This window comes from Schistocerca serialis, chromosome 4 (assembly GCF_023864345.2).
Source record: "Schistocerca serialis cubense isolate TAMUIC-IGC-003099 chromosome 4, iqSchSeri2.2, whole genome shotgun sequence".
Taxonomy (NCBI): domain Eukaryota; kingdom Metazoa; phylum Arthropoda; class Insecta; order Orthoptera; family Acrididae; genus Schistocerca; species Schistocerca serialis.
In genome coordinates this window covers 386,095,656-386,123,537 of record NC_064641.1, presented here as the reverse complement: position 1 = coordinate 386,123,537, position 27,882 = coordinate 386,095,656, and positions in this window count along the sequence as shown.

Genomic DNA, 27,882 nt, shown 5'->3' with positions numbered 1-27,882 from the left:
TGTTTTTCCTAACATAACTGCAATGGTGTTATATGGCTTTATGTAAGAACTCTCAAAACCGGCTATTGCCATTGTGCATATTATGCATCCAATGTGGTGAAAGTGAGCTTATTGGTAGATGTAAACACATACAGGCAGCGGTGTTTGAGGTCTGAACTTAACAGTATGCTGCAGATGTTGCGCTAATGACATGAACAAAAACAGAACACTTATTGATCGTGATCTCTCGTAATAACTGTCAAGCAAGCGGCTAGGGATATGTACATGCAGCGCATATAGCTGATAGACTCAAGATCGCCACAAATAAGAAGGTGAATGTTCCACACGTAATTACAAAGGTTGGGTAAAGTAAGAAGAGATGTAAACAATTCCTCTTTTATGGAGTGTAATTTCTGATTACCTGTCAGTCCCGTAGTTGTCAGTGCATCTGCTACCATTACGGTAGTGTTCATAAGCCTTAATATAAGAGCCAACAGACTTTGACCAATGCCAAATAGGAGGCAATCATCACAAATCTAGTAGAAGCACATTGTGAGACGGTACAAAATCTTACAGCAGCATATGTACTTCACAGTCAAACTTTAACTGCTACGTTTAATATAGGAATAATAAAGAAATTAGTTAAAGAAGATTGCAACAGATCTACGCCATGAAGGTGATAGCTAGTCTTAATATGCCTCTAGACAATGGTCTAACGAAAACAGTTTGACATACATTGCAGAAAATGTTCATCCGTGGTTAAAGGAAGTCGATGTCCTAAAGTAGGTGGAGGGGGAGTGAGACTACTAAGTAATTATGTGTATATGTGTTATACCTAAGTCTGCTAGAACTATTCCTACAAACAGAAATTCCATACTCGTTTTAACACTACAATCCATTGTCTCACAGATTTTTCAGCCACTTGATTTCTCGAGTTTATAATCACTTTTTGTAAATATGTGCATTAATTAATTTGTCAGTAAGTACTGTTTATGACAATGTAATGTATGTTAATAGGATAAATAAGAATTATTTATATCAAATCATTGTAGTAAACACGCTAGACGTGCCAGGGAAGTGTTTGTTGTATAAACCACAGAGAACAGCTTTCGTGTAACAATAATATCGTTGGTGCGACTGCGGGTAGCCGTAGGGGTGAAGGCAGAGAAGTAGTTTTGAAGCGTCTGTGGTGTGGAGAAGACGTATGTTGCGGCGCAAATGCCAGGGTGTTTCACTTCGAAAATGTAGTTGTAATAAGCGATCAGGCAAATTATAAGTGGGTGAGCAAGTATGTGGGCACAGTACATGCACGCAAGACGATTTTGGAAGCAATGAAGAATACTGGGTGATCCAAATGTATCCAAGCTGCTCACTAATCAAGAACAGCATGTTGCCAATACAGTAATGGATCTCATACTAAGCAACGCATCGCGAAGTAAGATCAAGCCAGTATTTTGTAGCTGTATAATAGGCATGCCAGCGTCTTAGAAACTTTTGGAAACATTATAGTGTATTTAATCATAGAACAAAGTTGTCGAGAGAAACTTCATTGACCCAAGTCGTTAACCATCAACAGCATCCTATAATTTCACCAAAAATTTTGAAAAAGCTCCAAGTAAAAGAAATATTTAAAAGAAGACAAATCTAATTGAATTTTCAGTTCATTTTCAGTCGAGTGATTACAATAATAAAAGCATAAGTATCTATACTTGCCCATACAGTATTGCACTATTACTGTAGACAATCAGTTCAAATTGAAAGTGATTTCAAATGAAATTCATATTCTATGACAATGCATGTTGGCTTTCATGGTCAAAGGAGTTTTAGAATTTTATGTTGCATTTTGTAAAAGATATTTTAAGTGTAAATCTTTGTAAATTAGCACTGAAAAATAGTGGTTGCAATGAATGAAATTATTTACTACATCTACTTAAAAAGCAGTCATTTGCAGATTAACAAATAAAGTTTAATAATCAATTTTGTCACGGTTAAGCATATTTTCAAGTAGACAGCATTATCGTGAGTTATGTAACACAGTGCAGTTGTCGCAAAGTGTTGGCAGTCATTGATTAGTATTAGTGATCTTTAAGGTAACCGATGTCTTTCCATTCCAAATTAAAGCCCTTTGTGTTTATGTCATGCGTGTCTTTTACATATAAGTTAGCGTGTGTGCATACCGTTGGATTCTCTATCTTGTTTCCACTAGCGATGCAACATTTAAAAAAATGCTTTGAATGCAACAAATGCTGAATTTAAAACATACAGAAAACACTTCTGCGATAAATAATAGTCCAGAGTGATGATTGGGTTATTGTGGAAAAAAGAAAACAACAATAGTGACTTTTTTCCCAGTTAAGAAATTACAAAAATGTATATTATAAATGTACAAAAATTGTGTCAAAAATGTATGTCGTTTTCAGTCACACACAACCTTAGGTAATGCAATAAATTTCTGTTTTATAAAATTTACAGTTCCCATATTATCCATCGACACAAATGTTTCTCGCTACAAATGAAAATAATGGAGTAGAACATTTCACATGTCAAAACTATTCGTTGATGCTGAATTTTATTACGACAAAAATGCTCTTACTGTAGCTAAAACAGGAATTCGGCACAGCACAGTATGAAAGTGCACATTTAATGGAGGCAGTAATTTGTATACAAGAAAGGAATAACACTTCCATCTCTTCAAATAAACAAATATTTTCTTCTTCGTCCTTGCCTTTTCCAGTATCTCTGCCGAGTCGGCATCCTTATATGGATTTTGACAGTGTTAGTGACAGTTGGCCGGATGCCCTCCCTGACGTCACCACTCTCTCTGTGACGGAAATCGCCTCCCGCTTCCGTCTGCGCTTAGGATAAGTCTCGTGTTAAAGCATGAGAAAGTCTGCGTAGACTGATACTTGTCTCGGTGGATGGAGGAAACCGCCTAAAAGCCACATCGAGGCTGGCTGGCCCTTCATGGTCGTCGTTAAGCCATTCAGTGGATTTGATCCGACGTAGGGTTGCCTCCCTCAAATCGGGTTAGTTAAGCTGAAATATATCATGAATTATTTTTACTCCTAATCATTTTTTCAAGTCTACGAACTTTCACGTTCATTTGCGCATGTGTTCACCTATCCATTGTTCATATTCATAGGTGGTACAACATAAAAAAACCGTACTGCCTCCAAGAGAATTAGTATTTCTTAAAACTGCCTTTAGCAGCCATTCTACTTTTTACGCATGATTTTCAGCTAAATAAGGTAGGGCAAGTCGTAGTGAATTTGAGATTTTTCATTCAAATAGACCACATTTTTTTATGATAGCTATTAGGACAATTAAGTGTGCAACTTCATCCGCATTGCACACGTTTCTCCTAAAATTAGGGCCGCATTTCCACTGAAAGGTTGTATTAGGATCTTTGAAAATCTTGGTTACAATTGACTTTCATTTTCTTAATGTTCGAGGTTCCATTTTTGTTTTCTTGCGCTATGGAAGTTTTGTCAGTACTATGTATTTAATTGACTTTAGTCAAATCGTGTTGTTCATTCATGGGTCAAATATCATACCGAGAGGAATAATTCCAGGGTATTAATATCGGAAGTCATAATTTGCTACGCACTCAGGTTGAATTCTAACAAGTATTAGTGCTTTCAAGTTTTATTTTTGTTGAAAGTTTAGTCTAAGTTCACCGTCAAAGACAGATCTATTTCTTTCTTTTTTTAAGTCCATAACTGAGTTAAATGTACTCACATGTTGTTGTTAAAACCGCCAGTGATCTGGACGAATAGTTAATAATCAAAAACAGGCGTCCGGCTCATTGTAGTCTTAAGACCCAGTCCTGTAGTTTGAAATCTGTGATCAAGTTTTCTGCACTTGTTCCACAGGAAAGAAATCCATAGCTAAGAAATGGGTATACATATGAACAGTATGTAACTAAACAGCACTTGCGGTTACACACTGATTGCAAGAATCTAGGGGTATAACACGCTGCTGTCATTTTGTTTTCAATGTAGAAGTCAGGGGTAAACAACCTGCATGGTGGTTGGTGAAGCCGTAATTCTGGCACACAGGATGACGTTCAGCTGTGTACCCCTGCCTTTGATTGCAGCTAAGCAATGGGCCGAAACCACGTGGATGCCTTCCGAAAGAAGACGAAGTAAATATTCCAGAATTCGAATCGAGATCAGCTGCCAACATGAGTAACGTAGAAGTAAATATCCTCGGAGTAGTGAAGCAACTCAAATCACTTAATAAAAGCAAGTCTTCTGGTCCACACTGTATACCAATTAGGTTCCTTTGGGAGTATGCTGATGCATTAGCTTCATATTTAACAATCATATACAACAGTTCGCTGGACGAAAGATCCGTACCCAAAGACTGGAAAGTTGCAAAGGTCACACCAATATTCAAGAAAGGTAGTAGGAGTAATCCACTTAATTACAGGCCCATATCATTAACGTCGACATGCAGCAGGATTTTAGAACATATATTGTGTTAGAACATTATGAATTACCTCGAAGGAAACGGTCTATTGACACACAGTCAACAGGGGTTTCGAAAACATCCTTCCTGTGAAATACAACTAGCTCTTTATTCACATGAAGTGCTGAGTGCTATTGAGAAGGGATTTCAGATCGATTCCGAATTACTGGATTTCCGAAAGGCTTTTGACACTGTACCACACAAGCGGCTCGTAGTAAAATTGCGTGCTTATGGAATATCATCTCAGTTATGTGATTAGATTTGCGATTTCCTGTCAGAGAGGTCACAGTTCGTAGTAATTGACGGAAAGTCATCGAGTAAAACAGAATTGAATTCAGGCGTTCCCCAAGGTAGTGTTATAGGCCCTTTGCTGTTCCTTATCTATATAAACGATTTGGAAGACAATCTGAGCAGCCGTCATCAGTTGTTTGCAGATGACTCTGTCGTTTATCGACTACTAAAGTCATCAGAAGGACAAAACAAACAACAAAACGATTTAGAAAAAATATCTGAATGGTGCGAAAAGTGGCAGTTGACCCTAAACGACGAAAAGTGTGAGGTCATCCACATGAGTACTAAAAGGAACTCGTTAAACTTAGGTTACACGATAAATAAGCCTAATCTAAAAGCCGTAAATTCAATTAAATACCTAGGTATTACAATTACGATCAACTTAAATTGGAAAGAATACATAGAAAATGTTGTGTTGAAGGCTAACGAAAGACTGCCTTTTATTGGCAGGACACTTACAAAATGTATCAGACCTACTAAGGAGACTGCCTACACTGCGCTTGTCCGTCCTCTTTTAGAATATTGCTGCGCGGTGTGGGATCCTTACCAGATAGGACTGACGGAGTACATCGAAAAAGTTCAAAGAAAGGCAGCACGTTTTGTATTATCACGAAATATGGAAGAGAGTGTCACAGAAATGACACAGGATTTGGGCTGGAAATCATTAAAAGAAAGGCGATTTTCGTTACGACGGAATCTTCTCACGAAATTCCAATCACCAACTTTCTCCTCCGAATGCGAAAATATTTTGTTGACACCGACCTACATAGGGCGGAATGATCATCACGATAAAATAAGGGAAATCAGAGCTCGTACGGAAAGATATAGGTGTTCATTCTTTCCGCGCGCTATACGAGATTGGAATAATAGAGGATTGTGAAGGTGGTTCGATGGACCTTCTGCCAGGCACTTAAATGTGATTTGCAGAGTATCCACGTGATGTAGATGTAGATGAAAAAAGAGAGCTTAAGATTAGCGTAAATTGAATTACAAGTTTACAACACTAACATTGTCACGGCTGGTGGCCACAGCGGACGTCGGCCCTGATGGGTGTCGCAGGGGCCGATCTCAGTAAGCACCCCCGGAGACAGAGACGACAGCTGGCGTAAGTCACCTTTAGTGGCAGTTTGCCCAGCGGCAAGACTGTGGCGAGGAACTGCCAAATCAGGGCTCCAGCACTGGAATTGTACGGCTATGGCAGACTTCGATGAGACGAACACGATGGCTGGTTTGAGCACAAGTCTCAGTATGGACTGCACCAACCGTGCAGTGGACCTTAGCGGGGACAGAAGCTCCAGTACTGGCAGCTGAGGAATGTGTACACACAACGCGATTAGCGGCAGCAGATGTTGCTCTTACAGGATGGTGACGCCGGGCAGTTAGGAAGCCCACTCATGGAGGATAAATTGCTAAGTAAGCCGCCAGCTGTGGATGGAAATCAGCTGGCAGGTGGCCCTCCATTTAAGAGGAACCAAGTTAGCAGGATTCAGACTTAGGTGCAGCTGGTTGACCCGCAGCTATCGAAGACAGTACCTACCTGCGACAGCTTGATGACCCATTTCTGGTCGATGATTGTGGTAGACTTCTCCTTGTAACTGGCTCCAGGTGGTGACTAATTCTGCTTGTCTAAACTGGGCAGTAATTATGCGGACTCAGTCCGCCACGCCGAAGTGGCCGTGCGGTTAAAGACGCTACAGTCTGGAACCGCAAGACCGCTACGGTCGCAGGTTCGAATCCTGCCTCGGGCATGGATGTTTGTGATGTCCTTAGGTTAGTTAGGTTTAACTAGTTCTAAGTTCTAGGGGACTAATGACCTCAGCAGTTGAGTCCCATAGTGCTCAGAGCCATTTTTTTCAGTCCGCCACTGTTCCGGAGACAACATAGCTTCCCGTTGCCTTACGTCATAGCAGAATCGAGGCAAAGGCATGGTTGTTTGGTAATCAAGACACCGCTGCCTGAGTGCCCGTCTTTCCTCTGTGTCAGTGGTTTTACAGCCTCGGGTGTGCCATAACGGTGTAGCAGCTTCGCTTTTCGATTCTTCCGTTATGTCAGCATATCCCGAATACGGCAAGAATATACTCGTACACTGGCCCCTGCCTTTTCTTGTGACACCCTGCCGTGGCAGTCACAGAGCTCTCCCGGTACCCTAAGCGATGCTGCGGCGCAACAGTAAGTATCTTTGCAAATTCATTCCTAGACATTTTGTATTTGTTGAGCAGTGTATAGAGCTACCATCAACAGTCTGAAGTAGGCTTTGCGTAATTTGTAAGTTCAAATCGGCTTGAACGTGGCAGGGACGGTAGAAAATCTGAAAAGGGAAACCCTAAGACTCGATCTAGATGGAAGTGGTGATCAATGAAGTGAAATGGAAAGAAGACAGGGATTTCCAGTCAGACGAGTATAGTGTAACATGACAGCTGCAGAAAATGGTATAACCAGAGTAGGAGTTGTTCTGAGTTGGAAGGTAACAGAGAGTGAGTTACTACGAACAGATCAGTGATAGGGTTGTTATCATTAGAATCAACAGCAAACTAACACTGTCAACAATAGTTCCATGCTGACGTCGCAAGCAGAACATGAAGAGACAGAGAAAATATATAAGGATATTGAACGGGTAGTTCAATACACAAAGGGAGATGAAAATCTAATAGTCATAGGGGATCGGAAAGCGGCTGTGGGGGGACGAGTATCTCGCGTCCGTCGGCCGCCGCAATTTAATATATTATTATTATTATTTTGATTGTTGCCGACTTACGTGGTGGGCCTTAATAAAAATGATATTTCATTCAGTTTTGATTTACGGTTAAATGCTTTTGTGAAGCTCTCCTTTTTAACAATATTAATCTTAAATTATTTGTTACGTTAATGAATGTTAGACTCGCTGAATCCTAAAACATGAGCATATAAGCTGAACAATGGAATAAACTTTTCATATTAGTTTCCTCGGCTACTCAGTTCACTTTAAAGCAAAAAATCTTTAGTTATTAATTACAATTGCGGCCCACACACGCGCGAGAGTATTTTTTCTTACCTCTGTTAACCACTGCATTGTAGTCGGTGACCTGGCTCTGGCTCTCGGCTGTGGTACTGAAAATAAGAACCTTATAGCTACGTATTTTCTGCTGTGTCGGGCGGCTGTGGAGAAAAATGTATATTATGTTAATAGCGCGTGAGTTTTTCGCTTCCGCTGAATTTTATAAGTTGTTGAACTGTAAATTATTCGAATGCAGGTTAATTCAAAGGAAGGCGGACATGAAATCGGGATCACCTCTTACAAATTAAAAGTGAACAATAATATTAAATCAATATATTATCTGCTTAATTAGAACAAATATCCTTACATTTGCCAGCACTCGCAAGATGTCCGTCTACACGCAACCAAGACAAGAGAAGAAGTGAAGACGACTAAAAAATTCAAAAAAGAGCGTATCTTGTCGTCTCTTTAGATCATTTTGTTATATTTCCTTGCCCTCGAAACTTACACAGAGAAATTATTATAATACGGGTACATGAGAAAAATGTATATTTTTCAATTTTTAAAATGTCTCTTCTTTATAAATACTGTTTTTTTAAGTCTTTTCGTATTATTTCACTGGGGACGCCATATTGCCCCCCGAAATGTTTATGCCATAAAAAATGTTCGTGTTTTTTGACATAAATATTTCCTATTTCATGTCCACAGTGTCCACACGCAGATTTTTCTTTCACAGTCTACATATGTCACATCGTATATTTAAGTCGTTGTGCTTAATAACGTTTCTTGCACACAAAGTGTAATACAGATGAAGTTATTTACATAACAATATAATACACAATTGGTTACGAATATAGTTATGTACAAAAGAAAAGGACATAGAATACAATTAGTTTGACAGTTACGTTATGACCTTTTACATTGGTACATTCATTTTGGCTGCTTCTTTTTTTGGGGTTGCAGCTTATGCAGCGTTCAGAGGCATACAGTTACGATTTAGTCTGTAATTCTTGAAGTCCCAGGGGTGTCAATTGTTTGCTCCCCATCTGGCGCGGCCGTAGGGAATCCCTGGGGAAAACCTCGGCGGAGCGACAGACTAACTACTTTGGTTGCTTTCACTTAATTCTTTCTGGGATGTTATTGGAGTACAGGATGTGCATAAGTTACGAACAATTTTTCGTTGTACTATGCAAAGAAATGAGGTCATTATAGCAATTAATATATCGTCGTTATTGATTGCGGTGTCGTTGATGATCTACGCCGCGACTTTTAGCTTGCGACGGCGCCGGTTGGTGCGTTCGGTGGTCGGCGTTCGCGGCGGCTGCGGAGAGGTCAACGCCCGCTCCACGCCAGCGTGTCTCTTGCCGTCACGGAACATCAGAATCAGCTGGAATCGGCTGCACGGTTGGCGATGCGCTTCTGTCTCTGCCGGGAGTGGCTGAGTGGGATGATATCCGCCCCCCGCGTTTGCTGGCAAAAGTCAGCTCTGCTACGTATCTCCGACGTAGTACACGGAACATACACGCCAACAACGTAATATTTCCCTCCCGCTGCAGATGGTTACGCTAGTGGGAAAGAAACACTTATTAGTGCGGCAGTTGTTAAGTTTTCGCCAGTTTCCGAGTGTCAAGCCAGCATTGTCTTGCAGAATACATTATATGGATCTTCTTCCGTGAATGCAGTTTTGATGCGACACTGTTCCCATTACAAGTCAGTTTTTGTCTTGATAAAATTATTTATGTTTTCGCCGCACTGGCAGGCACTGGTGAGTGTCCCAATACGATCTTAGGACAAACATTCGCCGTTTCTGCGGTCGCTGTTTTGCAACAGTCCACGCATCGCATTCCAATCTCGCGTTATTGTACTCACAGAAATTACAGTTTGTCCCAAAAATATTGACTGTGGGTTCACTTCACGTTAACAGTTCACATTTATGAGCAAATTCACAGTTTTTCGTGCGTAATATTGGCGTTTGGCGTCTTCACCGCTGTTGAACGTCCGTATCACAGTTTCACCTTCACAGTTTTTCACACTGCTTAAAGTAACTGTATCGATTAGTTCACAAACACTAATGTATTGCATACAGTATGAACTGGATTTTGGCTCGTGCTGGATTTTACCAGTCTCTCGCACTAATTACCTCGTTCCATTTTCCACTTACAGAGTCGTACTTGCCTTCAGACTTTTGACTATACAATTGTATTTCCGTCTCATCTGAGGTAAGCCCCATGTCATGTCTGCCTATTCATTGCGTACTTGGCCTCCAGAGCCAGGCTCGAATTTACACACATTTTGAATCTAGGCATAGCGTACAAGTTCCTAGATTAGCGTTAGATTTGTGAATTTTGTTTACACAATAAATTCGTGCAAATCTCTGCCTTAGCAGATGGCAGTATATTTTAAGAGTGCTTAGCGTTAGTCGCGTTTACTAATTTGCTTTGTACCTTGTCCATAACACATGAGGTACCTTGGGTGATGTACACCCTGCACTCATGTTGTTTAGTAAATTATGATTGATCATATTTCAGGATCGGTAAAGACATAAATAAACGGGACAACATATTGTTGTTGTTGCTGTTATGGTCTTCAGTCCTGAGACTGGTTTGATGCAGCTCTCCATGCTACTCTATCCTGTGCAAGCTTCTTCATCTCCCAGTACCTACTGCAACCTACATCCTTCTGAATCTGCTTGGTGTATTCATCTCTTGGTCTCCCTCTATGATTTTTATCCTCCACGCTGCCCTCTCTTGATGCCTCAGAACATGTCCTACCAATCGATCCCTTCTTCTAGTCAAGTTGTGCCACAAACTTCTCCTCTCCCCAATCCTATTCAATACCTCCTCATTAGTTACGTGATCTACCCATCTAATCTTCAGCATTCTTCTGTAACACCACATTTCGAAAGCTTCTATTCTCTTCCTTTCCAAACTATTTATCGACCATGTTTCACTTCCATACATGGCTACACTCCATACAAATACTTTCAGAAATGACTTCCTGACACTTAAATCTATACTCGATGTTAACAAATTTCTCTTCTTCAGAAACGCTTTCCTTGTCATTGCCAGTATACATTTTACATCCTCTCTACTTCGACCATCATCAGTTATTTTGCTCCCCAAATAGCAAAACTACTTTACTACTTTAAGTGTCTCATTTCCTAATCTAATACCCTCAGCATCTCCCGACTTAATTCGACTACATTCCGTTATCCTCGTTTTGCTTTTGATGTTCATCTTATATCCTCCTTTCAAGACGCTATCTATTCCGATCAACTGCTCTTCCAAGTCCTTTTGCTGTCTCTGACAGAAATACAATGTCATCGGCAAACCTCAAGGTTTTTATTTCTTCTCCATGGATTTTAATACCTACTCCAAATTTTTCTTTTGTTTCCTTCACTGCTTGCTCAATATACAGATTGAATAACATCGCGGAGAGGCTAAAACCCTGTCTCACTCCCTTCCCAACCACTGCTTCCCTTTCATGCCCCTCGACTCTTATAACTGCCATCTGCTTTCTGTACAAATCGTAAATAGCCTTTCGCTCCCCGTATTTTACCCCTGCCACCATCAGAATCTGAAAGAGAGTATTCCAGCCAACATTGTCAAAAGCTTTCTCTAAGTCTACAAATGCTAGCTTCCAAGTTAAGTCGTAGGTTCAGTATTGCCTCACGTGTTCCAATATTTCTACGGAATCCAAACTTATCTTACCTGAGGTCGGCTTCTACTAGTTTTTCCATTCGTCTGTAAAGAATTCGCGTTAGTATTTTGCAGCCGTGACTTATTAAACTGATAGTTCGGTAATTTTCACATCTGTCAACACCTGCTTTCTTTGGGATTGGAATTATTACATTCTTCTTGAAGTCTGAGGGTACTTCGCCTGTCTCATACATTTTGCTCACCAGATGGTAGAGTTTTGTCAGGACTGGCTCTCCCAAGGCTGTCAGTAGCTCTAATGGAATCTTATTTACTCCCGGGGCCTTGTTTTGACTAAGGTCTTTCAGAGCTCTGTCAAACTCTTCACGCAGTATCAGATCTCCCATTTCATCTTCATCTACATCCTCCTCCATTTCCATAATATTGTCCTCAAATACATCGCCCTTGTATAGACCCTCTATATACTCCTTCCACCTTTCTGCTTTCCCTTCTTTGCTTAGAACTGGGTTTCCATCTGAGCTCTTGATATTCATACAAGTGGTTCTCTTTTCTCCAAAGGTCTCTTTAACTTTCCTGTAGGCAGTATCTATCTTACCCCTAGTGAGATAAGCCTCTACATCCTTACATTTGTCCTCTAGCCATCCCTGCTTAGCCATTTTGCACTTCCTGTCGATCTCATTTTTGAGACGTTTGTATTCCCTTTTGCCTGCTTCATTTACTGTATTTTTATATTTTCTCCTTTCATCAATTAAATTCAATATTTCTTCTGTTACCCAAAGATTTCTACTAGCCCTCGTATTTTTACCTACCTGATCCTCTGCTACCTTCACTACTTTATCACTCAAAGCTACCCAGTCTTCTTTTACTGTATTTCTTTCCCCATTCCTGTCAATTGTTCCCTTATGCTCTCCCTGAAACTCTGTATAACCTCTGGTTCTTTCAGTTTATCCAGGTCCCATCTCCTTAAATTCCCACCTTTTTGCAGTTTCTTCAGTTTTAATCTACAGTTCATAACCAATAGAATGTGGTCAGAGTCCACATTTGCCCCTGGAAATGTCTTACAATTTAAAACCTGGTTCCTAAATTTCTGTCTTATCATTATATAATCTGTCTGATACCTTCTAGTATCTCCAGGATTCTTCCATGTATACAACCTTCTTTTATGATTCTTGAACCAAGTGTTAGCTATGATTAATTTGTGCTCTGTGCAAAATTCTACCAGACGGCTTCCTCTTTCATTTCTTACCCCCAATCCATATTCACCTACTACGTTTCCTTCTCTCCCTTTTCCTACTACCGAATTCCAGTCATCCATGACTATTAAATTTTCGTCTCCCTTCACCATCTGAAAAATTTCTTTTATTTCATCATACATTTCTTCAATTTCTTCGTCATCTGCAGAGCTAGTTGGCATATAAACTTGTGCTACTGTAGTAGGCGTGGGCTTCGTGTCTATCTTGGCCACAATAGTACGTTCACTATGCTGTTTGTAGTAGCTTACCCGCATTCCTATTTTTTTATTCATTATTGAACCTACTCCTGCATTACCCCTATTTGACTTTGTATTTATAATCCTGTATTCGCCTGACCAAAAGTCTTGTTCCTCCTGCCACCGAACTTCACTAATTCCCACTACATCTAACTTCAACCTATCCATTTCCCTTTTTAAATTTTCTAACCTACCTGCCCGATTAAGGGATCTGATATTCCACGCTCCGATCCGTAGAACGCCAGTTTTCTTTCTCCTGATAACGACGTCCTCTTGAGTAGTCCCCGCCCGGAGATCCGAATGTGGGACTATTTTACCTCCGGAATATTTTACCCCAGAGGACGCCATCATCATTAACCATACAGTAGAGCTGCATGCCCTCGGGAAAAATTACGGCTGTAGTTTCCCCTTGCTTTCAACCGTTCGCAGTACCAGCACAGCAAGGCCGTTTTGGTTAGTGTTACAAGGCCAGATCAGTCAATCATTCAGATTGTTGCCCCTGCAACTACTGAAAAGGCTGCTGCCCCTCTTCAGGAACCACACGATTGTCTGCCCTCTCAACAGATACCCCTCCGTTGTGGTTGCACCTACGGTACGGCTATCTGTATCGCTGAGGCACGCTAGCCTCCCCACCAACGGCGAGGTCCATGGTTCATGGGGGGGGGGGGGGGGGGGGGGGGAACAACATATCCACTAAAATATTGAATTTCGTAAGTTTCATTACTACTACAAAAATATTCATACACACTAATGAAAAATTCTTTCGTCATTACATGCTGTTGAATTTTTTAAAAATATTTTTAAAGCATTTTTAGAAATGAAATTTGTAAAATATTCTTAAACCTACGTTCATTTTTCTTCGAAAATGCAATTGCTTAAAAATACTGTTATTCCTTAACATCTACAAAATTGAATCGCACTAATCTTGTGTGCCTCATTGTCTTTACCTGTTACACTGAAATCTGAACACTTTCACAAAGAAAAAAATACACTCTAAACTTAACCTACTACTCACATACGTAAAAGTTGCTCTACTGCGCTAACATCTTTAAGTCTTTGTAAGTATTTTTCTTATTTCCTTCGCAACTGCCTCCTTCTTTAACCACGGAAAGGTGTAGTTTGCGTGACAGAAAGTGTCGTGAGGTATCACTTCGATGTTATAGGTGTAGTCCTCGATAACACCGGGTTTTTCCGAAAACAGATTCTCATAATCTGTAAGTAGCTGAGTCAATTCGTTCTGTTGTGCTTCAGTCAAATGTTCTGACTCCATGACTTTCATGGCTATCAGTTTCCTTTTTTCCTCTCTGTCTTCAGTAATAAACTCTTTATAATATGCTTGTCTTGTACTTAAGTCAGAATATAAATTCATTACCTGCATTCCTTCGAATCTAGACTGAAAGCTCCGGCAGTATTTACCGTGCACTTCCCGTGTCCTCAACAATGGCAAAATTACACGTCTACCCTCATTCATAAGGCTTACTTCACCGCACAAGAGGTCGATTTTTGCGTCCCTCTAGCGTAAAAATTCCATCCCCAGGAGCTTTTCATTGCTTCATTTCCTACCGTAAACTCGACTTGCACCTGGTGCTTTACGATATGAGATTGTGCACCTATTGCACCTGTTACACGACAATTCTTCACTGGCAATACTGGTATTCTGTTATTTTGACTCAAGTGCTTGTAAGAATGTGCACTCATGACATTGGTTGACGCACCGGTATCGACTACTATATGTATTGGTGCTCCGTACATATCTGCTTGCAATATAGCCTGCACAACACATTTATCGGTTCGGTTACATTTCTGCGGTATGTCTTCAAGTTACTTTTCTGTTTTTATTCCCTCATTGTATCTCAGCATACAAAGTTTATGGCTGTTATCCGTGAATGTGCCCTCACTACACCATCCTGCAGCCAACAACGGAGAGCGTATTGTGGCTGTTCTTAGTTTAACGGATGAGCATTAGTGGGTTGACAGTTGTCTGTCACTTACACTAATCTCACATTGTGGTTCTGGTTGTTGTTGTTGCTACTGTTGGGTTGGCCGCCCTGCCTCCCCCATGGTGTATTTTGATACTGTGTATGGCTCTGGTTTTGCGGTGGTCAGTTGTAAGTTCCTGACATGTTCTGTGATAGAACTGGGTTGGCGTTCCATTGTGGCGCTGTGTTTTGTTGCCACTGTGGTGTCGGTTCATTACAACCACGCCACTGGTTTCGGTTGTTCCGGCATTGCGGATTGCCGTTACCATTATATCCATTAGTCATGCGTTCATCATGATGTCTCTTCCGATTTTGACGATTATAACCGTTGCCGTTATAACCATTCCCATTGTTTGTGCCTCGATTCTGTTGCCGGGGCTCTTGCGTATTCCCGTTACCATTTGGTACTAAGTTACTACCGTTACTGTGGCTGCCATTGTAATCGGCTTTTTGTTGATTACAGCCTGCATGGTTCCACTTGTTTTCGGTTTTCATGTCTTCGATCGATAAGTCAACAGAATTCACTATTTCCATGAATTATTCTATATCATATTCCGGCACATGATGAAATATCTTTTAATTTCACTGGGCAACTTCATTTTTATTAATCTGATTATGTCACGATCGGACATGGGCTCGTCCCAGTACCTGGTTTTGTTTATATACTTTTCAAAATATTCGCGTAACGTTCTCACCTTAGGATTGTACATTTCTGGACTGTACAACTCCTTGCACAGTCTTTCTTCGACGCTGTGGTTGCCCCGGTTGCTGCCCGCAGTGGGGCTGAGCCCTCGCGTGGGGTTGATCGGGAGGTCGTTCCAAGGCGTGGCAGGCAGCGAAAGACGTCCCCGGAGGCTGATCAGAAAGCCTCCCGGTGCGTCTGACAAACAGGTTTCAGGTACTGTCTCTGGCTGAGCCAGATGCAGCTGCGTGCCCTGTTTCAGAGGATGATTCTCAGCCTTCAAGGTCCGGGCAATCGCAGAGGGTGGGCTTGTTGGTAGTTGGGAGCTCCAATGTTAGGCGCGTAATGGGGCCCCTTAGGGATATGGCGGCTAAAGAGGGGAATAAATCCAGTGTGCACTCCGTGTGCATTCCGGGTGGAGTCATTTCTTGTGGAAAGGGTCCTTCCGGATGCCATGAAGAGCACAGGGTGCAGCCAGCTGCAGGTGGTGGCACATGTCGCCACTAACGACGTGTGTCGCTTTGGATCTGAGGAAATTCTCTCTGGATTCCAGCGGCTATCTGATTTGGTGAAGGCTGCCGGTCTTGCTTACGAGATGAAGGTAGAGCTCACCATCTGCAGCATCGTTGACGGAACCGACTGCGGACCTTTGGTGCAGAGCCGCGTGGAGGGTCTGAATCAGAGGCTCAGACGGTTTTGCGACCGTGTTGGCTGCATATTCCTTGACTTGCGCCATAGGGTGGTGGGGTTGCGCTGAATAGATCAGGGGTTCACTACACTCAGCTGGCGGCTACACGGGTAGCGGAGGCTGTGTGGCGTGGACTGGGCGGTTTTTTAGGTTAGAAGGCCTCGGGAAAGTGCGGGGTGGGCTGCAATCTCAAAGGGTGCATGGCAAATACAGGACGTGCTTGGATCAAGGAACAGTCGGAATTGTAGTTGTAAATTGTTGTAGTTGTGCTGGGAAAGTCCCTGAGCTTCAAGCGCTAATAGAAAGCACAGAAGCTGAAGAGTTATAGGTACAGAAAGCTGGCTAAAGCCTGAAATAAGTTCTGCAGAAATTTTTACGAAGTCTCAGACGGTGTTCAGGAAAGATAGATTAGGCAGAATTGGAGTTGGAGTGTTTGTGTCTGTCAGTAGTGGTTTATCTTGTAGTGAAGTCGAAGTAGATACTCCGTGCGAATTGGTATAGGTGGAGGTTATACTTAACAGCCGAACTAAGTTAATAATTGGCTCCTTCTACCGACCCCCAGACTCCGATGATATAGTTGCTGAACAGTTCAGAGAAAATTTGAGTCTCGTAACAAATAAATACCCCACTCATAGGGTTATAGTTGGTGAGGACTTCAACCTTCCCTCGATATGTTGGCAAAAATGCTTGTTCAAAACCGGTGGTAGGCAGAAAACATCTTCCGAGATTGTCCTAAATGCTTTCTCTGAAAATTATTTCGAGCAGTTAGTCCACGAACCCACGCGAATTGTAAATGGTTGCGAAAACACACTTGACCTCTTAGCCACAAACAATCCAGAGCTAATAGAGAGCATCATGACTGACGCAGGGATTAGTGATCACAAGGTCGTTGTAGCTAGGCTCAACACCGTTTCTTCCAAATCCACCAGAAGCAAACGCAAAATAATTTTATTTAAAAAAGCGGATAAAGTTTCACTAGAAACCTTCCTAAGAGACAATCTCCATTCCTTCCGAACTGACTATGCAAATGCAGACGAGATGTGGCTCAAATTCAAAGATGTAGCAACAGCAATTGAGAGATTCATACCACATAAATTGGTAAGAGACGGAACTGATCCCCCATGGTACACAAAACAGTACTGAACGCTATTGCAGAGGCAACGGAAAAAGCATACGAAGTTCAGAAGAGCGCGAAATCCCGAAGATTGGCTAAAATTTACAGACGCGCGAAATTTGGCACGGATTTCAATGCGAGATGCCTTTAATAGGTTCCACAAGGAAACATTGTCTCGAAATTTGGTAGAAAATCCGAAGAAATTCTGGTCGTATGTAAAGTACACAAGCGTCAGGACGCAGTCAATACCCTCGCTGCGCAGTGCCGATGGTACTGTTACCGATGACTGTGCCGCCAAAGCGGAGTTTGAACGCAGTTTTCCGTAATTCCTTCACCAGGGAAGACGAATGGAATATTCCAGAATTTGAAACACGAATTGCTGCTAGCATGAGTTTCTTAGAAGTAGATACCTTAGGGGTTGCGAAGCAACTCAAATCGCTTGATACGGGCAAGTCTTCAGGCCCAGATTGTATACCGATTAGGTTCCTTTCAGATTACGCTGATACAATAGCTCCCTACTTAGCACTCATATGCAACCTCTCGCTCACCGATATAGATCTGTACCTACAGATTGGAAAATTGCGCAGGTCGCACCAGTGTTTAAGAAGGGTAGTAGGAGTAATCCATCGAACTACAGACCTATATCATTGACGTCGGTTTGCAGTAGGGTTTTGGAGCATATACTGTATTCAAACATTATGAATCACCTCGAAGGAAACGACCTATTGATACGTAATCAGCATGGTTTCAGAAAACATCGTTCTTGTGCAACGCAGCTAGCTCTTTATTCGCACGAAGTAATGGCCGCTATCGACAGGGGATCTCTAGTTGATTCCGTATTTCTAGATTTACAGAAAGCTTTTGACACCGTTCCTCACAAGCGACTTCTAATCAAGCTGCGGGCCTACGGGGTATCGTCTCAGTTGTGCGACTAGATTCGTGATTTCCTGTCAGGAAGATCGCAGTTCGTAGTAATAGACGGCAAATCATCGAGTAAACCTGAAGTGGTGTCAGTTGTTCCCCAGGGAAGCGTCCTGGGACCTCTGCTGTTCCTGATCTATATAAATGACCTGGCTGACAGTCTGAGCAGTTCTCTTAGGTTGTTCGCAGATGACGTTGTAATTTACCGTCTAGTAAGGTCATCCGAAGACCAATATCAGTTGCAAAGCGATTTAGAAAAGATTGTTGTATGGTGTGGCGGGTGGCAGTTGACGCTAAAGAACGAAAAGTGTGAGGTGATCCACATGAGTTCCAAAAGAAATCCGTTGGAATTCGATTACTCGATAAATAGTACTATTCTCAAGGCTGTCAATTCAACTAAGTACCTGGGTGTTAAAATTACGAACAACTTCAGTTGGAAAGACCACATAGATAATATTGTGGGGAAGGCGAGCCAAAGGTTGCGTTTCATTGGCAGGACACTTAGAAGATGCAACAAGTCCACTAAAGAGACAGCTTACACTACACTCGCTCGTCCTCTGTTAGAATATTGCTGCGCGGTGTGGGATCCTTACCAGGTGGGATTGACGGAGGGCATCTAAAGGGTGCAAAAAAGGGCAGCTCGTTTCGTATTATCACGTAATAGGGGAGAGAGTGTGGCAGATATGATACGCGAGTTGGGATGGAAGTCATTAAAGCAAAGACGTTTTTCGTCGCGGCGAGATATATTTACGAAATTTCAGTCACCAACTTTCTCTTCCGAATGCGAAAATATTTTGTTGAGCCCAGCCTACATAGGTAGAAATTATCATCAAAATAAAATAAGAGAAATCAGAGCTCGAACAGAAAGGTTTAGGTGTTCGTTTTCACCCGCGCTTTTCGGGGGTGGAATGGTAGAGAGATAGTATGATTGTGGTTCGATGAACCCTCTGCCAAGCACTTAAATGTGAATTGCAGAGTAATCATGTAGATGTAGATGTATCGGACCAGAATTTCTGCAAGAATGCACCTTCAAACTGTTACATCGTTAGACTTTTTTCGGATACGTCGGTGGCTCACAGTGCCACGTCACCTTGAATAAAGGAGACCACGAACTGTATTCTTTGTCTTTCCGTCCATGTCCTGGGAAACACATTCCTAAAGCTCTTAATGAACACCACTGGGTGGACATTTCGTTTTTCGCTATTTAAGGGTTGGAATGTCCTGTGTTTTATCACATTGTCCTCCTTTCTGTACATCTGACCGCTACCTTCTGTGGCATTCATTAGATCGTGATGTGCGCTGCACGGTATCTCATATTGATCGTGCCCGTAATTCACTTTAGGTTGCGGTTGCGCACTCGCACCCTGCATACAGTCTGCGTTATTATAGTAATCAGTACGCGGAGACGGATTCATTATCTGTCCGCCACTGTTTGCACTGTTTTCCAACGCGACCTCCTGTTGCCAATTCGGGAACTCCGCTGTCACACGGGATTTGATCTGTGTTAATGCGGCGTGCAGTGCGGCAGCGCTAGCGTCAATATTTACACTCGCGGCCGCATTCGCTTGTTCTACAGCTGTTCTTACATCGCTTTCAATCTTTGCAGATATCTCGCGATCCTTTACTTCTAGCCACTTATTAAATTCTTTTTCCACTTTTTGAGCTTGCACTTCCAAATACGTATCAATACTTTTCCTGCATCTATCTCCACATTATCCACCCGGTTGGTTAAAGTCTGGACACTGTCTTCAAGCCTAGCCTGCGATATCTGTAATTTTTGCATCTCGCAGGCTAAGCTTTGCACAAGATCGGGTATTTCTTTCCAAGCGCACCGCATCTCGGCAAGTTCGCTTTGGATACTGTCTAATTTCGCTTCACTGCGCTGCTCTTGCTCACGTAGCATCCGAGCCAGTTTTTCGTCTCTTTCTTTTTCCCTCTGTTCTGACATTCTTTCTTTTTCCTTTTCTTTCTGTTGTCTTTGTTGCTCTTGCTCATAGAGCATCTGAGCCAGTTTGTCGTCTCTTTCTTTTTCCCTCTGTTCAGACATTCTTTCTTTTTCCTTTTCTTTCTGTTCTCTTTGTTGCTCTTCTGCATAGAGCACCTGAGCAAATTTCTGATCTCTCTCCCTATCTCTTTCTTCTAACCTGCGCAGAAATTCTGCAAATGTGTCTGCAATCGGTGAGCATACTGGTGCCCCGCTTAATCTAGCACTCGATCGGCCCCCCCGGCCCAGGCAGTGGAGTTGTTGTTATTCTATTCCCATTCTGCTGTGGAGCGTCATTCACTGTCCGCAGATCCTCGCCCCCTGCTCCGGAAATTATGTTATCCGAGGCGGTGACTTGGGATTCGTTTACGTTTTGCAAATGATCCTCACCTTCCATATTAACAAAAGTTTGTTCGTCTGGTGCGGATGCTTTAGGCTGTCCTATCTTACCCATAGTAAATGCATTTTAAGCCACTGACAAATCTTTAACACTGATACGTACACGAATAATTATCCCCTCCAAAAATAAACACATAAATACACACCATTTAATTTTCACTTTACTTACTATTTTTTCACCGAAGGTATCTGATGTGCATATGGGTTCGATATTCCGCACAGAGCTACACAGGATGCTTGCACAATAGGCCTTACCTTTGTTGCTTTTCTTTCTCGTAATCCTTTTTCTTTTCTACACTTCTTCTTCTCCAGATCTCCTCAGGGTGTGGTTTCGTTGTTCTACATGTAAAAGAATTCATATAGGCATTAATATTTTACAACAATTAGGCACATACATAATTACATTCATTACAATAGAATCAGATTTAATAAATTTCGCCTTTTCTTTGATCGGGCGCCAAAGTTGCGGCGCCAATCTCGCGTCCGTCGGCCGTCGTAATTTAATATATTATTATTATTATTTTGATTGTTGCCGACTTACGTGGTGGGCCTTAATAAAAATGATATTTCATTCAATTTTGATTTACGATTAAATGCTTTTCTGAAGTTCTCCTTTTTAACAATATTAATCTTAAATTATTTGTTACGTTAATGAATGTTAGACTCGCTGAATCCTAAAACATGAGCATATAAGTTGAACAATGGAATAAACTTTTCATATTAATTTCCTCGGCTAGTCAGTTCACTTTAAAGTAAAAAATCTTTAGTTATTAATTACAATTGCGGCCCACACACGCGCGAGAGTATTTTTTCTTACCTCTGTAGTCGGTGTCCTGACTCTCTCTCGGCTGTGGTACTGATTTTCTGCTATGTCGGGCGGCTGTGGAGAAAAATGTATATTATGTTAAAAGCGCGCGAGTTTTTCGCTTCCGCTAAATTTTATAAGTTAATATCGCCACGTAATGGCGTCGTTGGCTGCATCGACCGCTGCGATTGTTGAACTGTAAATTACTCGAATGCAGGTTAATTCAAAGGAAGGCGGACATGATATCGGGATCACCTCTTACAAATTAAAAGTGAACAATAATATTAAATCAATATATTATCTGCTTAATTAGAACAAATATGCTTACATTTGCCAGTACTCGCAAGATGTCCGTTTACACGCAACGAAGACAAGAGAAGAAGTGAAGACGACTAAAAAATTAACAAAAGAGCGTATCTTGTCGTCTCTTTAGATCATTTTGTTATATTTCTTTGCCCTCGAAACTTACACAGAGAAATTATAATACGGGTACATGAGAAAAATGTATATTTTTCAATTTTTAAAACGTCTCTTCTTTATAATACTGTTTTTTTAAGTCTTTTCGTATTATTTCACTGGGGACGCTATAAGTAGAAGAAATGGATACCGGAGAACATGGACGTGGCAGTAGGAGTGAGTGTGGGGTAAGGGTAATTGAGTTCTTCAATAAATATCAGCTAGTAATAGCGAATACTCTGTTCAAGAATCACAAGAGGAGGACATGTACCTGGGAGAGGCCGGGAGAGACAGGAAGTTTTCAGTTAGACTACAGCATGATTAGGCAGAGGTTTCAAAACCAGATGTCGGACTGTAAGGCGTACACAGGGACAGATATAGACTCAGATCAAAATTTGTTAATGATGAAGAGTAGGCTGAAGTTTAAAGGACTTGTCAAGAAGAAAGAATGCGCAAAGCAACCTTCGGTGAAATTAAAAGCAAGGGTGGTAACATTAAGAGAGCAATGGGAAGTCCAATGTTAAATGCAGAGGAGAGAGCTGATGGGTGGAAGAGTACGTTGAAGGGCTGTATGAGGGGGAAGACTTGTCTGATGTGATTGAAGAAAAAACAGCAGCCGACAGGGAAGAGATAGGGGATCCAAGATAAGAATCAGAATGTAGAAGAACTTTGGCAGACTTAAATAAAGCAGAAGGGGTAGATAGCATTCCATAGGAATTTCTAAAATCATTGGGGGAAGTGGCAACAAAACAACTATGCACGCTGGTCTGTAGAATGTACGAGACTGGCGATATACCATCAGTCGTTCGGGAAAACATCATCAACACAAGATTCGTGAAGTGCGAGGATTACACTAGCTAATAGCGAAAATGTAACTGAGATTAAATAAATGTTAACTGTATCGACCACTCCGGTAATGAAAATGACAATGGAAAACTTGAATTAGCCCTCGTTTCCAAGTTAAAGGGGGGCGGGTGCATTTGATTATAACAACTGTATTATTAGCGTTCATTGTCAGTCCCTTCCCATATGGGCTTAGAAACCTGCTGATGGTAGGCAGAGTGGTGAAGTGTATTTTGTCTCTGTCTTCAGCCGGGGCTCGTGGCAACACGACGAAGCGAAAGAGGAAGGGGGAGTGGAGCATGTTTGATCCAAGCGCACTTTCAGTCTGTTACAAGCTGTGTTCTCTCCGTGTACTGGAAGAACGTGTTACTGAAGTGTAGTTAGTGCGTGTGGTCGTTGTAATTCCTGTGATTCAATATGCCTCGCAAACGTATAAACAGTGCTGACAATTTTTGCTACATTTGCGGACAGGCTACATTGAAATCACAAAGGAAGCTAATAACGCCATGTATTAGGAAGGTGTGCAGCTTGTACTTTGGCTGAGAAATCTGGAACCAGAACAAGCCCTGGGCTCCCCATGTATGTTCTATATTTTGTGTCTCGAGTCTTCGTTCGTGGTTGAGTCGTGAAAGATGGGCTTTGGTACACCCTTGATCTAGCAAGAACCATCAAACCGTGTGAATGATGGTTACTTTTGTATCACAACTCCATTAAAATATGGGATTTCCAAGAAGAACAGGTCTCTCATGACGTATCCTAACATACCGTCGGTCATGGGACTTGTGGCTCACGGAGACAGGTTGACTGCACACGTCCCACATGATTGTGACAGGTTGACTGCACACGTCCCACATGATTGTGACAGGTTGACTGTACACGTCCCACATGATTGTGACAGGTTGACTGCACACGTCCCACATGATTGTGACAGGTTGACTGCACACGTCCCACATGATTGTGACAGGTTGACTGCACACGTCCCACATGATTGTGACAGGTTGACTGCACACGTCCCACATGATTGTGACAGGTTGACTGCACACGTCCCACATGATTGTGACAGGTTGACTGCACACGTCCCACATGATTGTGACAGGTTGACTGCACACTTCCCACATGATTGTGACAGGTTGACTGCACACGTCCCACATGATTGTGACAGGTTGACTGCACACGTCCCACATGATTGTGACAGGTTGACTGTACACGTCCCACATGATTGTGACAGGTTGACTGCACACGTCCCACATGATTGTGACAGGTTGACTGCACACGTCCCACATGATTGTGACAGGTTGACTGCACACGTCCCACATGATTGTGACAGGTTGACTGCACACGTCCCACATGATTGTGACAGGTTGACTGCACACGTCCCACATGATTGTGACAGTGACGAGAGTGGTAGTGAAACTAGTGCTGCACCATCACCTCCAAAACCAAGTTCTTTGTAAGACCTTATTTTACATCTAACAGTGAGTGTGAACTTAATGACCTAGTGAGAGATCTGGAATTGCCGAAACGTAGAGCTGAACTATTGACGTCAAGACTTTAACAGCGGAATTTTCTTGATAAGACGGTAAATATGACTGCTCTGTAACCACCACATTCCATTCCTTCCATTTTTCGAAAGTGAAAAGAACTCGTTATTTTAGAGTGGTATACAGGGACTATCGGCGGCTACGGGCGTCGACTATGAAAGTGATCAGTGGAGGTTGTTCATCGGTTCCTCTAAAGTAAGTATACTGCGTAATGGCCATGTTACCATCGGTTCTGATTGGGTATGTTCCTTACATGAAAGGAACATATGGTAACATGAAACAATTGTTATTGCGACTGAACTATGACAAGTTCAAATGGCAGATTTCCGGGGATCTGAAAGTCATAGGCATATTACTGGGGCTACAACACGGCTAAGCCAAATTCTATTGCTTCCTGTGCCTCTGGGATAGCAGCGCGAAAGCACTTCTTTATAAACATAAAGACTGGCCTAAGTGTCAATCAGTGACCCAGGATCTCAGAATCCTAAGCGTAAAGCATTTATCGAATCCAAGAACATAACCTTCCCTACTCTTATTTACCCTCGGGGCCGCAGTCGCTTCTACTACACCTGTTTTTACATCGCTTTCAATCTTTGCAGATATCCAGCAATCCTTTACTTCTAGCCATTCATTAAATTCTTTTTCGACTTTTTGAGCTTGCACTTCCAAATATGTATCAATACTTTTCCGTGCATCTATCTCCACATTATCCACGCGGTTGGTTGCTCTTCATATAAAATTAGGCCTAATGAAAAACTTCGTTAAGGCTATGGACAAAACTTGGGAAACATTTTTCTTTTTTCGGAAGATATTTCCAAGTCTTACTGAGGCAAAGAGAAGAGGGTATTATCCTGGGTCCCTATATATACAAACTGTACAAGGATAAGTATTTCAACCCCATCCTGACTGGTGATGAAAATTTAACTTGGGATGCATTTGCTCAAGTGTCAACAAACTTTCTAGGAAATAAGAGGACACAGGACTGTAAGGAATTATGGCAAATCTTCAGCATTTACTACAATACACTGGGGTGCACCACTTCCTTAAAGTTAAATTTCCCTCGATTCCCAGTTGGGCTTCTTTCCTGACAACTGTGGTGCATGAGTCGACTAGGATGGAGAATTCTAACACCAGCAATTTTCTAAATTGGAAATGAGATGCTAAGGAAAGTGGAGTGCATCAGTTTTAGCCAATTACTGCTGAACACTAATAAGGGAAACACCAGCAGAAGACCACAAACGCCAGCGCTACGGTCGCAGGTTCGAATCCTGCCTCTAGCATGGATGTGTGTGATGTCCTTAGGTTAGTTAGGTTTAAGTAGTTCTAAGTTCTAGGGGACTGACGACCTCAGATGTTAAGTCCCATAGCGCTCAGAGCCATTTATCATAACTTCAAAACGAGAGCAAGTATTGCATTTCCATCAACGTTTTCGCCATTAGCACACTCGAAATCATATTGGTTAGCTGTTTTCGTGATAGTTAAAGAAAAGAAAAGTAAAATTTTGTTGACTAGTTTTTTTCGCGCATCAGCTTAATGGCTCAGGCATCCAAGTTGCTGACAAGAATAATATACAGAAGAATAGGAAAGAAAATTGAGGATCTGTTATAGAACGATAGGGTTGACTTTAAGAAAGGTAAAGGCGCCTGTGAGGCACTTCTTACCATGTGGCTGATAATGGAAGGAAGCCTAAAGAAAAATCAAGACACGTTCGTAGGATGTGTCGACCTGGAAAAAGCATTCGACAGTGCAAAATGGTGCAAGATGTTGGAATTTGGAAAACAGGGTAACTTATAGGAGAAAAACTAATAATGTGTATTTACAAGAACCAAGACCGAGAAAAAGGGGTGGAAGATCAAGAAGGAAGGGCACGCCCGTACAGGTCGACCCACATAATGAAGAAGCAATGACGGAAGGTTGAAGAATGGATAAAAACTGAAGGTGGAAGGATATCAACGATAGGATTCGCTCATGTCTTTCCTATCCTAAGCGAAAATGACGAAGAATTTCAGGATCTGTTGAATGACATAAACATTTCAATGAGTACAAGATATGGACTGATAGTAAATCAAAGGAAGACGGAAGTAATGAGAAACAGCGTAAATGACAGCAGCGAGTATCTTAATTTCCGAATTGGGTATCACGAAGTATATGAAGTTAAGGAAGTCTGCAAACGAGCCAGCAAAATAATCTATGACGGAGGGGCAAGGAGGACACTGGCAAAGAGAGCATTCTTGGCCGAGAGAAGTCTTCTTGTATCAAACATAGGCGTTAATTTGAGGAAGACATTTTTGAGAATGTACGTTCATAGCACAGCATAGTATGGTTGTGAAACAAGAACAGTGGGAAAACCGGTGCAGAAGAGAATCGAAGCATTTGAGATGCCATGCTACAGACGAATGTTGAACATTAAGTGGACTGATGAGGTAAGGAGGGAAGTGATTCTTCATAGAGCCGGCGAGGAAATGAATATATGGAAAACACTGACAAGGAGGAGTGAAAAGATCATAGGAAACCTGCTAAGACATCAGGGAATAACTTCCACGAGACTAGAGGGAGCTGTAGAGGAAAACCTCCTTGCTAGTCGTCATCAAATACTCAGCGCGTTGCTTCTTGTTATTATAGCTGTGCGTGGTCTTCCTTATTTGGAGTGAAGTGTAGCTATTCTCGTTTAAAAACTTTCTCCAAGTGCTCTAATGTTGCTTGGAGGTTTTCGTCGTCCGATATTATGTGCGGCTGATGTATTAAGATACTAGAAAACCGGTGGTTTGTGCGGGGCTCTGGCAGCTGTACGCCTGGAGATATACACTCCTGGAAATTGAAATAAGAACACCGTGAATTCATTGTCCCAGGAAGGGGAAACTTTATTGACACATTCCTGGGGTCAGATACATCACATGATCACACTGACAGAACCACAGGCACATAGACACAGGCAACAGAGCATGCACAATGTCGGCACTAGTACAGTGTATATCCACCTTTCGCAGCAATGCAGGCTGCTATTCTCCCATGGAGACGATCGTAGAGATGCTGGATGTAGTCCTGTGGAACGGCTTGCCATGCCATTTCCACCTGGCGCCTCAGTTGGACCAGCGTTCGTGCTGGACGTGCAGACCGCGTGAGACGACGCTTCATCCAGTCCCAAACATGCTCAATGGGGGACAGATCCGGAGATCTTGCTGGCCAGGGTAGTTGACTTACACCTTCTAGAGCACGTTGGGTGGCACGGGATACATGCGGACGTGCATTGTCCTGTTGGAACAGCAAGTTCCCTTGCCGGTCTAGGAATGGTAGAACGATGGGTTCGATGACGTTTTGGAAGTACCGTGCACTATTCAGTGTCGCCTCGACGATCACCAGTGGTGTACGGCCAGTGTAGGAGATCGCTCCCCACACCATGATGCCGGGTGTTGGCCCTGTGTGCCTCGGTCGTATGCAGTCCTGATTGTGGCGCTCACCTGCACGGCGCCAAACACGCATACGACCATCATTGGCACCAAGGCAGAAGTGACTCTCATCGCTGAAGACGACACGTCTCCATTCGTCCCTCCATTCACGCCTGTCGCGACACCACTGGAGGCGGGCTGCACGATGTTGGGGCGTGAGCGGAA